At 44.2% G+C, this 5,375-nt stretch overlaps 1 protein-coding gene across 4 annotated transcripts in view; it reads right to left on the bottom strand.

Annotated features, from left to right (window-relative positions):
* The window catches only part of TGFBR2 (transforming growth factor beta receptor 2), a 72,600-nt gene that overhangs the window by 2,929 nt on the left and 64,296 nt on the right, over nt 1–5,375 (bottom strand). The window contains exon 9 of one of the 4 annotated variants that reach the window (XR_004160153.1): nt 10–3,347. The exons of 1 other annotated variant lie outside the window; for it this stretch is intronic. The gene's annotated coding sequence lies outside the window, so the exon portion shown is untranslated. Of the gene's footprint in view, nt 1–9; nt 3,348–5,095; nt 5,324–5,375 lie in introns of those variants that run through there. 2 more of the 4 variants (XR_004160154.1, XR_002116151.1) reach the window with 2 other exon arrangements.

The raw sequence follows: 5,375 nt of genomic DNA, 5'->3' as shown, positions 1-5,375 counted from the left end.
TTTTTTTTTGTGTGTGTGTGTGTGTGTGAAAACTTGCACTGTGACTTTGGGGAAATTGTTAAAGATGCAGCAAAAACCTGCAAAAACTTTTTGATAAGAGCTAGTGTGTGGCAAACACTTGTGAAAAACTGTGCGGATGGATGCAAATTTTGCATGAACACTCTATGAGCTAAGCCTAAGTGCCACATTAATAAAGTCAGCCAAGAATGAGGTGCTGAACATCAAAGCAGAACTAGCCCAAATCTGGAGCATGGCAGCAGGAAAAACTTGAGCTGGGCATGAGGTTGGCAGCGGTTTTGCAGGTCTGTTTTCACAAGCTGTGGGCAGTGAAGGGCTATGACGCTGATGGGTTTTACAGCAGCGAGGAGCAGTGCTGCCTGGCATCGTGCTCCATCTACTGGTGTTTCTTCTGGTAACAAACTTCTGAAACAAAAGGACGTCTCTTCCAAAGAGCATTCTTGGACATGACGTATGTGACAGATGTCAGAAAATGTTGCTTTGCTCCAGGCCAAGTTTTCTGTGAAAACCATTGGATTTCAATTGACACTATTGAATACATGCAGAGTGACGATGCAGTCTAATGGTGATCCTTTCATAATGCCCACGTGGTGATGGGGACATGTTGCCATGGTGTATACCTCATGGTGACACTGGTGCATCGAGGCTTTTGTTGAGCAATGGGGAGCTCAGGTGCCCTGAGACCTGCAGATCCCAAAGAGCCCCTTAGCTGAGCAATGAGTCCTAATACTTGCTCTTCACCAGGACTGAAAATGTTGGCAGGAGCATGGTGGCCACATTTAAGACTCAGAATGCTGTTTTCAGGCTTGATTTTATTCTAAAGCAATAAAAATGAATGTTTTTAAAAATATTTTCCTTTCCATGAGAAACACGACTGTTCTATGGTTAGTTATGAAAGAGGATGTCCTATTCTCATAGCACCATACATTTTGAAATTCTCATAGAACAAGATCTCCAGCTTCTTGACTTCCCTGCAGTCAGACCCTTGGAGACTGAGACCAAAGAGAGAACTGCAGCCCCTCTGGCAGGAAAGGATGCCTGGATTTCATCAAGGTGCTGTGCTGTCCAGCTTGAGATAGGATCAGTGATACCAGAGAGATAGTGTAGCCTGTAATTCATCATCTCAAATTCTGGATACCCTGAAGACTTCCTGTGAAGTTATCTTAGTGGCTTATCTTTATTATCCCTTCTGATTTTGGGGGACAACCACTCCTGAGACAACACATTTTTCCTCTTTGCAACTTCTATGCATTCAAAGGCTACTGCCAGACTAGTCCTCTGAGACCTTACCAGGATTTCAAAGAGGGCCAAGGCTACTTGGTATGTCTCTCAGCCACCTCTACTGCTGATACATCACAGTATGATGTTCGCCTTCCTATGTAACAGCAAGGCACTATTGAGTCTTGCTAGATTTGGACTCCATTCTGCCCACTAGAGCATTGTGGCTAACTGCTCTGCATGGCTTTTCCCCATTACATGGCTGTAGACATAATTAGTCCTGTTTAAGTGTCCTTGCTACAGAGGATCAGGCTTTTTCAAAACACTTATTCAATCTGTCAAGAGCAATTTGAATTGGAATTCCATCCTGCAGCATGCTTGCAGCCTTTTGCAGCACAATAATGCTTGCAAATTTTATAAGCACATGTTCCAGTCCATCACCTAGGCTGCTATTTCAAATACTGAGTAGCAATAGATCCAGGTCACTGTGGAGCAGTGCTGAGACGCTCGTAGGGATGCACATGGTAATTATTATGTCTTTCAAGCCAGATTTGTGCCCACTCCTTACTTGAATTTAGACAACGCTTCCTTCGCTTCCTTCGTTTGCTAACAAGAATGGCATTTGAGGCAATGTCGAAAGCCTTTCACAACTCAAGATGTTTACTGTATCTTCTCCATTTACAAGGGATACTGCTCAGCAGGAAACCAAACCATGATGACTCCATGCTGACTTTTACCCTGGACAAGTGCAAAGATAAGCACGAAGGGATCTAAAATTGCTTCTGCTAATCCTTTTTGGAAACCAAGGAGGAATTTCACCCAGCTCAGAAGGTTTAAAACAATGCAATACATGTAAAATTTTCTATGCTATTGTTACCCTGTGCTAGCTTAAAATAATGATTTTTAATTGCCTGATCGTTGCTAGAAAGAATCATAGAGTCATAGATCCTTAGAGTTGGAAGAGGCCTTCAAAGGCCATCTAGTTCGACTCCCCTGCAATGAACAGGGACATGTACAGCTCAATCAGGTGCCCATGGCCTAATCCAGCCTTGAAAGAAGACTGGTACAACCACACAAGTACCAAACATTTTGGCTTTTTCAGCCACATTTCCTTGCCACTGTGAAGTTCTTCCTGAAGGCTTTTCTATGACGTTTTTATGTTTTTCTTCCTAAAAAACACCAGAACTGGAAGAGAAGGCCACTGCTCCCATCCTGGAGTACTTAGCTTGATCAGATGGCATTGTAGGGGGGCTATTTCCTCAGATACTTGCATGACACATTAAAAAAAGAGGTCCTTTCCGCACCTGTTTTAAGAGCCCTGGTTCCCTGGTGGTTCTCTTTGCAGTCATGGAGAGAGAAACCCAGGGAAGAGCTTGCCCTGTTTTGTTCTTTGGACCAATTTACTTACCCAGAGATGTTGGAGAGAAACTGCTGCATCTCTTTCGGGAGAATTTTCTTGAGAAAAATATTAAAATATTTTACATTCTAAAGTGGATCTTCTGCCAAAATGTTTTTCTCTAAACCTAATAAAACCAAATTAGACTGTTCCCCAGCTCAGGAATGAATTTTGTCTGGTTGTGTGTCATGGATATAATAAACAGTTTATACAAGAGCAAAGGCTGTGTTTAAGTACAGCCGAATCCTGTTTGGTTTTCTGTGATTAACCTAAACAATTTATAAATGGATGAAGTAAGTTAATTTAAATTCTTTCTTCCATTTCCTTTGGATTTGTTAAGATTGGTTTCTTAAAAGCTACCATTCCATAAGTGAATTCAAGACATGTACATTCACAAATGTTAACACTCCTGCAGTGAGATGAACTTGCCTTCTTCTTTTCCTTATTTAATAAGACATCATATATCCTCGTCAGAAGTACATGAACTGAATGCCCCATTCTCGGAGGGAGATGCTGTTAATGTCTTGAAATACGGGACCACTTTGCTGTGCCATTCAGAGCACCCCAAGGAAGATGTTAGTCTACTCCCCCGCACGATGCTTTTGCAGACTCCTCCTCACTGACAATGCTGAAGTGTTGGTGACATTGGAGTGTGGAGGAAATGTTGCTCCTGGTCGTCACAGGTGGGGTAGCTGCAGCAAAAGCATGAGGATGTCTGCGTGAAAGAGTGCAAGGCTTAACAACAAAAGTCCTGGGATGAAATTTATGTCCTGCTCAAAACCTTTTAGCTAATTAAAGCTGCAGCTGCCCTCTTTCTGCCTCCAAGAATATCTTATGGATAATGGACAGCAAGCACCTTGGTTGAAGAGGATCGCTCCCTGGCTTCAATTTCACCCAAGGAGGAAAGCTTCCACTGGCTGAGTGCTTTTGCTATGGATGGGATGTTTGAGATGTGATGTGTGAAGCCATGTAGTCTTCTTGGGGCAGCACTTTGGAGTAGCATCACACAGTGCTTCCTCCTGGGGCTGGGAGCAGCTGCTCTTTGGGTTTTCTCACTGGAGCCTTTCCCTGGGAGCCTTCAGTTTAGTGTTGTTAGAGCAAAGATGAAACGCTATTTTTGTCGTTCCAGGCATTCCTACACCCTCTACAAAAGGCTTTGCTCTTTTAAAAATGGTGTTTCACTTTAAATGATTTTCAAGTGATCGTCACAATGATTCACAGAAGCAGCCCTGAGCAGGCCCCATATTTTCACAGCAGTTGCTGAATCTACAAGTCTAGGAGGCATTCTTCATACACTGCCAGTGCATGCAATCCAATTTAATATTGATGTATTTATGATCTTATTTTATGGAATGGTCAGAGCAACCTGGATGGATTCTTCGTTGCAGAAGCCCTCTATGTCTTTACATATGTTTACAGGAAAATCAGCATATAAAGACTGGACATACAGGCAGACAGACAGATGTTTATCCCAGGAGAGATTTATCCTGTCTACTATCTGAGAAAGACACTTTTCACCCCATCCAGGAAACACAAAGGGATACTTCTGCAAGAGGAAGCCCAGTGGGGTGACTTTGGGGCAAAGTGAGCCCTTCCTTCTCCTGAGTGAGCAGTGCGCACGGCCCCCATGGAGGTACCTGGTGTGTGATGCCTATGGTGGGCAAGTGGCTGGGTGAACTGGCTGAAAACTGAGAGATGATGAGATGAGATTGAGAATGAGATGAAATGAGATGGCCCCTGTTTCCTCTTCCAGAAGAAAACTGTTCTGAAACATAGGAGAACAAAGGGAAGTGCTATCAGCCCCTCCCAAGACTGCAGTGGAGGCCCCATCCCTGGAGGCATTCAAGGCCAGGCTGGATGTGCCTGGGGACCCTGCACATAGCAGGGAAGTTAGCACTAGATGATCTTTGTGGTCCTTTTCAACCCAGGCCATTCTGTGATTTTAAGATAGCCAAAGGATGGCTGAAGTTCGGCAGAAATATCAGGGAGCTTGTCTCTGTGGGTTTCAATGTCAGCTTGTCTGAGGAGCACTGTGTTCAACCCTGCCTCTTCAATCAGTTGGTCGCTTTATTTTTTCTAAGACTTTAGCTACATAAATGCAACTGTCCGAAGAGATTGGTTTGTCCTCATTAAAACTAAGAAAATACTCGGCAGCAGATAATTTATGAGCTGACTTTTGCCTTTGCCTCTTCATGAAGTGATTAGACGGTGCTCAGAGCATTCATTATTCAACAGATTTAAATCTATTTCCTGGGCTCAGCCCTCCCAGGAGCCTCTCAATTTGGCTATGTTTCAACAAACTGCTGACTTTGTCCTCAGCTTCCTGCCCAAGATTAAGGCCTTTCAGCTGCCTGAGGTCACAGCTGGGTGGGAGCTGGTATGGGCTCAGGGCAGCCAGCAGGGCACACCACAGACTCAGGCCAAAGGGGCCTAGTGGGCCCTGGGTGCTCCCAGGAGCACACATGCCTGAAAGCACATCAGCATCCTGCAGCAAGGTGCAACACCTATGCTGAGTGCTGGGATGAGACTAGCAGTTTTGTCAACCACTAGGGCCTTCTGACCATGTGCATGGTGTGAGCCCACTTGCATGAATTTCTTCCAAGTAATAAAGGTGGTATGAATGCAGTCAAACGGCATTCAGGAGCCACAGGCAGATGGACTGGAGCAGGCTTTGTTCCATCTTCTTTGTGGCTGGAGGGAAAAATTGCTATTGGCAGTGTTTTGTAACAACCACAATAATACA

Source organism: Meleagris gallopavo, chromosome 6 (genome assembly GCF_000146605.3).
Source record: "Meleagris gallopavo isolate NT-WF06-2002-E0010 breed Aviagen turkey brand Nicholas breeding stock chromosome 6, Turkey_5.1, whole genome shotgun sequence".
Taxonomy (NCBI): Eukaryota; Metazoa; Chordata; class Aves; order Galliformes; family Phasianidae; genus Meleagris; species Meleagris gallopavo.
The sequence above is the reverse complement of the archived record's forward strand: the minus strand, read 5'-3'. Positions and strand labels throughout refer to the sequence as shown.